We start from the raw sequence: 12,163 nt of genomic DNA on the forward strand, positions 1-12,163 counted from the left end.
CATTCACTCATATAATATCATCAGTCAATTTTTGTTGACATATTTCACCCATATAATTTTATTGGTCATTTTTCGGTGTCAAAGTTGAGTTTACCAAGATACATTTTTGTGTTCCAATGAATATATGCGTATTTTCTTAAGTGCATGTACGAAATTTTTTCTTTTGGTCTATTCAAGGTATACCTCCATATAAGAATATCCCCCATATAAGAATATATTTTTGTGATCCCTAGGATATTCTTTTACAGAGGTTTTACTGTAATTAGAATCTAATGATTAATGGTTAATGTCAATGATTATATATTCTTAGTTTGAATCATTTTTCTTTTCTTTTCTGAGAGATAGTTAGGTTAGGTTTTGTTAAAGAAGAAGAAAAAGAAATTAGGCTTTTGAGATTTGCTGAACTTACAGATAATTAAGGTATGTTAATATAGAGGTAAACTTCTAAACAAGGTTTAACATCCTTTTTATAAGTTGAATTTGTCAAAAAATTGAATTTTTACAACCTAGATCTACTAACCAGATGAACGGTTCAGCTGACAAGTTATCAGCCGAACTACACTCTGTAACTGACGAACTTATGTTTGGATGATTCGAAGAAGAACTGAACAGCCGAACTAAGTGTTTTTTAATAAAGTAAAGTTCGGTTATCATTTTCATGTTTAGTTATCAGCTGAACTGTTCTTCTGAAACATTAAAAAAAAGAAAAGAAATGAAGAACAAAGATATGGGTTCCAATATGCGGATCTGAAGCTAAATCTCTTTGTGCGACGCTTCACACGACTCATTTATACATGTGGTTTTAATCGAAAAGATTTACGAACCAAAAATTAATCACCCATGAAAAATAAAATCCAAACAGTTTGATTAATGATTAAATTAAGTTAGGAATTAAAATGATTTTGGATTTTGGTTAGTTTATGTTTATATTTTAACTAAGGGTTACTTAGTAATCTACCCACTACTAGCACACTCCTTATAAACCCACCCTAGATAGGAAAATGGTTTTGTATGCCTCAAAACATGTTTCCGATTTTAAGATGTGACCTGACACTCTCCAGTACTGTTCGGTTAAAAGATTTAAAAGAGACATTGGCCAAATCTGAATGACGCAAGTGCCAATCCATTCAATGGGTCGATTTCTTAAATGTTTCAAATCTATGCTCGTGTTTTCGGCACCAACTAATTGTCTCATTTTTAGCTGAGGGAGGATTTCACGTAAATATACTAATACGGAGATTGCAAGCATGTGATGGTATTGTTGTGAAAAGTCAAGCTTGTAGAATTCGTGCATGTTTCTTCAAAAAAATTTATCGAGGGAGCGAAATCATGATCATCCAGACAGAGCGAAGAAAACCGCGTAAAGCTTATGCAGAATGACGTATCAGATAATGTCAACTTAATCACGAGTAAAGTGTGAAGAGTCGTGAGATAGTAAAGAAGTCGTGCGTCAATAATAAAGTCTACGCGACATTGACGCACGTCAGATCCGAAACTAGGGGCTTTATTAGATGTCATCCACTATGTAAAATCCTATATAAGGAGCCGAGCGACCTTGTATTGGGGGAGATCTTTTTTGAGAGCTTAGAAAAGATATTTAAGAGAGAGAGATTATTTGGAGAGCAAGTTAGGGTTGCTTCATCTCTTTGTACCCAATTTAAAGATCTTAATGAATGTTCTTATGATTCTTATGGAGATTACTTAGATTGTTCTATACATTTTATCAAGGGCGTGGTTGTGAGATTTCTCACAACTATATTTTGGCGCTAGAAATCATCCCGGAATGATATACCCTGTTGGTGAATTTCTTTAAAAACATGTTTTGGATTCCTCATAGTTTATCACCTACCTTTTCATTAGAAATATTTGAAATTTTTAGATGTTTAGATCTAAAAAAGCTCCACCAAAGTTCCAATCTCATAAAAACAATCTTCATCGGTCCAATTCTCAGTTCTTTAAAGAGTAAGTTTTATCTTCGACGGGCGAAATAATTGTTATAGACTAACAAGATGGTGAGACAAACAAATGCAGAGGAACAAGCGATATCAATCAGGAGGAGTAGAAGGATCGCATGAAGAAGAAGAAGCGAAATCGCTGAATCCTCAAGGATGGGAGAAATAAACAATAGAGGAAATCAAGTCCAAACTCAGATTCAAAACGATCCAGTGCAAAATAACATTATCGATTATGATAGAGTAAGCCTTCATACCGCACATACAGACTCAACAGAAGAAGAAGATCAAAGAACATGAGCTCTAGGATTAATAGAGGGGAATGAAGAGAACATGACAATCGAGGAACTTCGACAAAGATTGGTTGCAAAAACAAGGATAGAAGATGAAGAACGTGCAAACTTGACACGTCAGAATGATGAGTTAAGAGAAGAGAATATGAGATTACAAGAGAAGGGGTCAAGAATCACCACACGTGCAAGCTCAAGATCAAGGACAAGGAGGAGTTCGTCAAGACGTATCCAATCTACTCGAAAGGACACTAGGCGGGAGCGACCTTTAGAAAACATTGCTGAAAACTTTCAGATAGATGACTTATAGGATCAACGCGATGAACAACGCATAGAGAAACAACCAGCTGATGACCGATACGTACAAAAACGCGAACACTATCGCATTCAAGAAGGTCGAAGAAGCAATAGACGTGAACAAGCAGACGAACGTCACCTCACACATCATGATCAAGATGGTGAAGAGGATGAATAACAAGGAAGAATTATATTGCAAGGTAGAGAAATGTTGAGAAATCAGTATGACCATGAAGTGGAAGCTGAAAGACATAATGCCACACAGATGTATGAAATGGACGAAAGAGAAAGACGCAAACACAGAAGAGAAGATGATGAAGAGAGAGAGATACAAGAGGTTGTGCGTCAAAATAGACATGAAAACAGAGTAAGGCAATCAAGGTTGAAAAGACCCATGCAACAAGACACATACCAAATTATGAGCGAAGAAATCCTTAGAGAATTGGAAGAGATGAGAGAAATGATGACGGCTCGAAGATATGGTGGTAGGCGACAATTATATGAAGCAATAGAGGAAGCGGGAAAAATACCATTTGCAAGACAAATACAACTCGCAGTAGTACCGCCTGAATGAAGCCTACCTGTATTTACTAATATCTTTGATGGAAGCACATGTGTAGTGCAACATATAAGGGAGTATAGTCTATCCTTATTACAGTGGGAGGAAAATGATGCGGTGTTATATAAATATTTCCCTGCGAGCCTGACAGGGGAAGCTTTGCAATGGTTTGAAGGACTGCCAGTGGGAACCATTAGATCATTTCATCATTTACAAAACATCTTCCTAGGACAGTACATCAGCAATAACATGTTACGCCCAGGGATTGAAAAGGTGTTCAGCTTACGCAGAAGGATCAATGAGAGCTTGTGCAGTTTAACCACGCGTTGGAGGAGCATGTGTAGAGAAATGGCCGGACGAGTAGATGAGATAAAATTTATACTAGGCTTCATCAATGCACTTTTTCCTACATATTTATTGTATACGCAGATCTTTAGGACAAAAGATACAATAACCATGGCGGAATTACGCGAGTTCCAAGAAGAATACTGTAGTTGCAAGAAATCCTAAACTACACTCCTCACAAGATTTTATTAATATTCAACTCATTTTAGATCAATAATCTTAATTTTATTGATGAATCTTTGAACAATCTTACAGGAAAAGATAAAGGAATCAAGAATAACCACTGCTCTAGTTTCTCTCTCTCCTATTTACTTTCTTTTTACTCAGAAAAAGATCTCTCTCTTTCCTTTACAACTGAACGACTATTTATAGGAAATTACATAGTGGATGACAACTAATCTGTCCTTTATTTTCGGATATGGATTGCGATATTCTCGCAATCTTACAAATGTTAATCTCGCAAACTCTCTATCTTTCGCAGGACTATCACATCTTTCTCATGATTTTAGCTGACATTGTTTATTATATCATTTCTGAAATTGTTCTGCGACGTTGTTGTGTTGCTGACAATTTCACTGAGACATTATCCCTGCGAGATTATGATCCTACATATTTCCTCTTCTCATATCTTCTATGCGAAGTAGAGAATGATGTGAGAAATGCCGCAGTTATCCATCATTTCATATCCTGCATTTATCACACGTATCCTTTTTCCCATCTGTATCTTGACACATCTCTTGTAACTGCTGCTTTTTAACCTCTTACATCTTTCCGCATTAATCGTGTTTATCTTCTCGATAAAAAAATTCCTCTATATATAATTTTTCTCACTCTCTTTTTCTCTCTTTTTATTTTCTCTGCAACTTCATCATTCTTCTGCAAATTCCATTATTGCAACTTTTCTTCTTTCTTCTTCTTTCAATCTTTTTAAGTTCTTCTTCATCTCCATATTGTTCCCTCTATAGATCTTCATCATTTGTAATTTTCTTAGAAATAATCTTCCTGCTAGTGTTTTCCATGGATTCATCAAGGTTAGTTTTCTTTTTTCTTCCTTATGGGTTTTGCTGAAATTAATCTTGCTTACTGCCTTATTTGATGTTGTTTATGTGATTCCCATACTGTTGTTACTTCAGCAAAAGAGCCTCTAACATTAAATTTACGGTTCAGAACCCTAATATTCCCAAACCGCAGTATAAGATTGTTGTACACAAAAGAAAGTCTGCGAATCAAAAGGTAGTAAGAAATATTATTGTTCTCTAATAACAATATTGTTGCCTCTGTTTCTTATATGGATTGTAATTCGCAAGGTGATAAGGATGTCAATAGACCTCTCAAGAAATCTCGCCACCTTAAAACTGTTGAAACCTCTGTTCCATTTCACTCACTTATTCCTTCTAAATCTCCTGCGACATCTTCGCAAGTTAAACCATTATCTCCAATTCGCGAAAAAGCTTCCTCGGACTTCATTTCTTCAACTGACCTTTCAATGATTGAAACCCCCATTATTGATCCTTCTGTGAAGGAAACTTCTTCTCTCCCTATTGATAATGTTTCTCAACCTTCTATTATTACCAGTTCTCTACCTGAGCCTCTTCCCTTTTCGAAAGAAGCTGTGGAAGGAATAGATATTGCTTTCAAAGTTTTGTCTGAAGTCCTGGATGATGGCAAAAAGTCTCCAATGGATCATGTCAAGTCTGGTATTTGCGAAATTCTGAGTAAGTATTTCGGTTCTGATAGAGCTGCTTCGCAAACAGCTTTGGATAAAGAGTGTAATGCTCTTCGTCTCGAAAATCAAAAGCTTCAGAATTTTTTGCTGGATCGTGAAAATCTTCGTAAGAAAAATGATGAATTGAGAGGTATGATTTCCTTATCTGTATCTTCAACTTGCCTTTCTAATGATTTTATCATTCCCATGTTTAGTTATTCTTAAAATCCCTCTCTCGCATGTTAAGCCTTAAACCAGAAACGAATAATGGAGAGATATCAATTTGAATCTGTTGTTGAAGAAGCCCGCATTGATAAACAAATTTTGATGGATTAATATAACCAATTAGATAACCTCTATTCATATTTTGTTGATCATATAAATAATCTTACCAATGAAAATACCCAATTAGTTCAGAGGCAAGACTTATTAAGTAATGAAATATCTCGCCTTTCTTACTCTTTAACTAAAGTTAATTTAGGGATGGAAACTTTATCAGATGAGAATAAAACCTTATCTCAAGAGAAGCGAACTTGTTTAAACAAGATGGCGATATCTTCGCAACAACTTAGCATTCTTCAGAAAGTATGTGATGACCAAGAACAATCTCTTCGCTCTTTGAGACATGAACTTAAAGAAGTAACAGAGTCATCTATCGCTGAAACACTCATTCAAGGTGGAATAACTTTAAGTCTAAAGGCGAATCAACTTAAAGAACAATATTCCAATTTAGAAGAATCTCATTCTTCTCTTGCGAAGAAAAATGCCTTTCTTATTTCTAAAGAGAAAAATCTTCAGTCTCGACTTAAAGGTTTAGTTGGAGATAAATTTGATGACGCAATGGACCGTTGGGAGAATAGTTGTCTGATGTATTTTATAGATAGTGGTAAAAGTGGTTCGATTCTCAGACTTGCGAAGGATAAAATATAGACTTAAATTCTAAAACTAAAATAGAAAACTCACTAATAATTATAGCAAACACTAACAAAGTTGATATCAATATTGAAAGACAACTGAGGCTAAGATTCCACTATTTTTCAAGTTCAAAGTGATTTAATCCAATCTTTATATTTATGCAATTTTCTCATTCAATTTGATTCTAAAACATTGCAACAAGTAGATTTTCAAAAGCAATAATTGTAAATATCAAGTATGAAGCATCAAAAGTCTATAAACTAAGCATACTTCATAAAAATAGATCACAATCACTCAAGTAAAAATCATATTCAATTATAGCTCAAGGTAAATAATCATAATCATAATTGCAATAAATAGATGAAATAGAATATACCACTTCTTGTTGGAAAAATAGCTTCCTCTATCGCCTCAGCAATGGGGTTTAGCTTCTCATATTAATCACTTGCTCAAAATACATGTTTGTTGCTCAAAAGTTGATTGAATAGAGAAGAAGGTATGAAGCAGCGTGTTTGTAACAGATTTATTTGTTACAGAACCCACTGTTACAGAAAGCAGTGTTACAAAGAAATACAAACAGTAATAGTTGTTGGCAAATTGTTACAGTTTGAAAGAAAAGGTGACGGTTCTCTGTTCTTCTTCTTCCTCTCGACTGCAACTCGGCTATTCTTCTCTGTGAATTTTTCTTAGCTCTGTTCTGTTTCTAAACTTCCCCAAAGTATGTGTAACTCCTCTCTGCCTCGAAACCGACCTATTTATGCCTCGAGAAAGTCTTGGGTTATCTTCATTATTCTTTCTCGATAAGTCACGAGAATATCTCTCTTTAACCTCCTATGCACGCGTCTTTTGAGTTAAATCTACGTACCAGAATCTCTTAAGGATGTTATGGAATCGAGCAGATACCAATCTTCCCTTATCTTCGACCAATTCTTAACATATTTTCAATCAAAATCCCGTGATACTCTCCAATCTTTGTTTCTTATTAAACGAAGATTAATCCCTCAGTTTTCGAATCTTTCCAACATACAATCCCTGTTTAACTAAAACTGGGTGTTTCCAATCCAGTTCAGGCAGAAAATCCGATCAAATATCCATCTACTACCGAATCAGAAAGTCCGTGATATTCCACACCTCTGTTTCTTGCCCACGGATTATCTAGCCAAATTTGATCGATGAAAACAGACATATCAGGCTTGTTATGCTCCAATGGGTCCAACCCATAATGAACATGCGGTTGAATCTCCCCAGAGTGCCGAGAAAACCAAATCCAAGCTTTGTCTCGCTGCTGCCTTGTTTCCCGCCAAAATTTTCATTTGAATCGTGAAGAAGAAGAGGCGCCCCCTATCCAGAGTATGGGTGCCTTTAGCAGCTGCCCAGGGGGTGCCCTTTGGTAAATGTGGGTGCTGAGGATAAATTTGGGCTATACATAGTCTGGGTGCTCCTTAGCTAATTCTGGGGTCCGTTTAGCAACTGTCCTCCGGGGTGCCCCGCACAATTTTTCAAGCCGATTTTTCCAAAAATGTTTATTGGCCAAAAATACCTACACACATATAAAACACCATAATAAGTACAAAAATGAGAACTATCAATATATAGAATCGAGACAAATTAGACACAAAAATGTGTCTATCAAATACCCCCAAACTTATTATTTGCTAGTCCTCGAGCAAAGATAAAATAGAAAAATAAAATCCTAACTCACTGACGCAGGCATCGTCGATTGCATTTAGCGTATGCAATAAGCCTTTAAACCCCTAGGTGTCCCTAGTGTCCGAGTTATAGTCTCGGGAGGGCTTACCAGAGGTATACCCACAAAACCTTTATACTCCAGACCCTAGCTATCTACGCAGAACCTTGGAAAGCACTAAAGAATCGCCTTGGTTGACATACTTATTGACTACAGGAGGAAGTACCCTGATGCGAAATTGCAATTGTTGTACACGAGTTTGCACTCAAGCATATTAAAATTCATATAAAGTGACAGAGCTCTACTCAGATAGTTGCACTATGGACATCAATATTCGGAGTCAAAACTAATCACATGGATAGATCAAGAAGATAGAAATAGAGAAAAACATAGATGGTTTTGATGTTTACTAAGTGAATGGTGTTTCTCATATCTGTCTGAAGGCCTCCGCCAAAATGAACTTATCCTAATGGACTGAGATACTAGTCTGACTAATATCAACACAACTGGCATATACAAGGGAACCAGTGATTGATAATCCTAACTCTAGGTCAACAGCTGGCATATACAAGGGTGTCGGTGGTCGACTTTATTGTATTTATTCCGGTTGGTCTGGTGGTCTGGTCTCTTTTTTTTTAAAACCTTTTTTTTCAACTTTTTCATTTTTTTTTGGTATCTCAATCACTCTAATTCACCCTAGCATTGGTAACAACTTGAATCGTGAGCCCCACCTAATCACTTAGAGTAACATAGTTTAAAAACAAAATAAAATAAAAATAGAAGTGAAAAGGACTCAACGAGATATGGTGAAACTATCATGTTATTTCTAACACCTGAGCTCTGTGCTTTTATGAATAGACTCTTTAGATGTTGCCATCTAATCAGATTGGTTCCTCAACTCCTACAACCAAAATGCTTCCATCCACTTAGGTTGGTTAGTGCTATCCTTAATATGCATAAATTTCTAGCCTCTAGAGTTTATTTATTAAAACAAAAAGTCTCTACCCCACACCCAAACTTAAATCTAACATTGTCCTCAATGTTTCGAATGAAATAACAGTACCAAAAACTGATAAAAATAGTATACAACATACAAATCACCTCGATGGTCAATCAAGGGTAAACAGGGTCCTCCAGAGGGACCTCCTCAACATCACCTATAGGAAAAGTCTCTAAAAAGGGATTCAATCTCTGACCGTTAATCTTTGAAGAACTAGTACCATCTGATGTCTCAATCTCTATAGCGCCATGAGGAAAAACAATACGGACCACAAAAGGACCGGTCCACCGAGAGCGCAGTTTCCCGGGGAATAGATGCAAACGAGTGTCATACAGAAGAACTTTTTGACCTGGAGAAAATGACTTCCGTAAAATATTCTTATCATGCACAAGTTTCATTTTGTTCTTATACTCCTTAGCACTATCGTATGCATCTCTACGAATCTCGTCCAACTCATTGAGATGGAGCTTTCTGTGAGCTTCTGCCTTGTCAAGTGAAAATTTTAACTGCTTAATAGCCCAATAGGCTCTATGCTCTAACTCAACATGAAAGTGACATGCCTTGCCAAATACTAAACGGTAGGGTGACATTCCAATGGGTGTCTTAAACGCAGTACGGTAAGCCCATAAGGCATCAGTAAGCCTCGACGACCAGTATTTCCTATTGGGATTAACTGTTTTCTCTAAAATACGCTTAATTTCCCTATTGGAAACCTCTACCTGACCACTAGTCTGTGGGTGATACGGTGTAGCTACTTTGTGGGTAATACCATATTGTTTCATTAACAGAGCAAACGGTCTATTACAAAAGTGTGAACCCCCATCACTAATTATAGCTCACGGTGTACCAAAACGTGTAAGTATATTCTCTTTCAAAAACTTAATTACGACCCTATGGTCATTTGTTTTACACGGAACCGCCTCAACCCATTTAGACACATAGTCTACAGCGACAAGTATGTAAAGATAACCCAAAGAATTAGGAAATGGACCCATAAAATCAATGCCCCACACATCAAATACCTCAATCACTAAAATACGGTTCAAAGGCATCATATTTCTACGGGAAATGGTCCCTATCGTATGGCAACGATCACAAGACACACAGTGACTATGGGAGTCCTTAAACAAGGAAGGCCAGTAAAAGCCACACTGCAATATCTTAGCAGAAGTCTTCTTAGCACTAAAATGACCCCCACAAGCATGTTCCTGACAAAAGAAAAGAATACTGGACTGGTCCCTCTCAGGTACACATCTCCTAATAATCTGGACTAGATAATACTTAAACAAATAAGGATCGTCCCAAAAGAAATGCTTAACCTCGGCTAAAAACCTAGAACGATCTTGTTTACCCCAATGTTGAGGGGTTCGACCAGTAACAAGATAATTCACTATATTTGCATACCACAGTGATTGGGAAACAGAGAACAATTGTTCATCAGGAAAGCTATCCCTTATAGGAAGGAAATCACTAGGAGAACTAACAACTAGCCTATATAAGTGGTCTGCTACTACATTTTCAGCACCCTTTTTGTCTCTAATGTCTGGAGAAAATTCTTGTAACAATAGGATCCACCTAATCAATCTAGGTTTGGTATCCTTCTTAGAAAAAAGGTATTTCAAAGCAGCATGATCAGTATAAATTACGATCTTAGAGCCTAATAGGTAGGATCTAAACTTATCCAAGGAAAACATGATGGATAACAGTTCCTTCTCGGTAGTTGTATAGTTCAACTGGGCATCATTCAGAGTTTTGCTAGCATAGTAAATCACATGAAGTAATTTGTCAACACGCTGACCTAACACGACGCCTATAGCATAATATGAAGCATCACACATAATCTCAAAGGGTAGGTTCCAGTTAGGTGCCTGGACTATGGGAGCGGTAGTGAGTAAATTCTTAAGCTTCTCGAAAGCTTCTAAAAAAGCATCATCAAAGACAAACTTAACGTCTTTTGCAAGTAAATTGCAAAGAGGTCTAGAAATCAAGTTAAAATCCTTAATGAATCGACGATAAAAACCTGCATGTCCTAAGAATGACCTAATGTCTTTTACGGTTTTTGGGACCTCTAAAGTCTTAATAAGGTCAACTTTGGCTTTATCTACCTCTATACCCTTTGAAGAAACAATGTGCCCTAACACAATTCCTGATTTAACCATGAAATGACATTTTTCCCAATTAAGCACTAATTTTTTTCCTTACACCTAGTCAACACTAATGTCAAATGATGTAAGCACTCGTCAAAAGATGAACCAAACACTGAAAAATCATCCATAAAGACCTCTAAAAACCGTTCTACCATATCAGAAAATATGCTCATCATACAACGCTGAAAGGTCGCAGGGGCATTACAAAGCCCAAAAGGCATGCGTCTATACACAAAGGTACCAAAGGGACATGTAAAAGTGGTTTTCTCTTGGTCTTCTGGGGCAATAACGATCTGATTATATCCGGAAAAGCCATCTAGAAAGCAATAATAACTATATCCAGCTAATCTCTCTAGAATTTGGTCGATAAAAGGAAAGGGAAAGTGATCCTTCCTTGAGACCTTGTTCAATTTTCTATATTCAATACAGACACGCCATCCCGTGGTCACTCGGGTTTGGATTAACTCATTGTTATCATTCTTGACTACAGTGATACCTGATTTCTTGGGAACAACCTGAACGGGGATGACCCACTTACTGTCTGAAATTGGGTAGATAATACCCGCATCTAACAACTTAAGCACCTCTTTTCGAACTACCTCTTTCATGTTAGGGTTCATCCGACGTTGCATCTCCCTAGAAGGTTTGGAGTCTTCTTCTAAATGAATCTGATGCATACAAACGGTAGGACTTATACCCTTAATGTCTGCTATAGTCCACCCTAAAGCTTCCTTATTGTCTTGAAGAACTTTTACTAGCCTACTTTCCTGATCACTATCCAAATCGGAAGCTACTATCACAGGTAAAGTCTCAGATTGTCTTAAAAACACATACTTCAGGGTATCTGGTAGTGGTTTAAGGTACAACTTAGGAGGCTCTTCTAAAGAAGGAATTAGGGTATTCTCAGAAACTGGTAATGGTTCGAACCTAGCTTTCCATCTATCAGTGTCTAACACAGGGGTAGAATCTAATAGAGCATTCACCTGTTCAATAGTGCTATCGTCGTCAAAGTCTAAACCCGAATGGGATAGACAATTTTCTAATGGGTCTTCATACAAGATGTTTGGTAATGACTCCTGAACTAAGGCTTCTATCATATTCACCTCTTCGACACACGTGTCATCTAGCTCATAAGGTAGCTTACTGACATTAAAAATGTTCATCTCCATAGTCATATTACCAAAAGATAAATTCATCACATCATTTAGACAGTTAATGATCGCATTAGACGTAGCTAAAAATGGGCGACCTAAAATCACAGGTATC

This window comes from Papaver somniferum, chromosome 9 (genome assembly GCF_003573695.1).
Source record: "Papaver somniferum cultivar HN1 chromosome 9, ASM357369v1, whole genome shotgun sequence".
Lineage (NCBI taxonomy): Eukaryota > Viridiplantae > Streptophyta > Magnoliopsida > Ranunculales > Papaveraceae > Papaver > Papaver somniferum.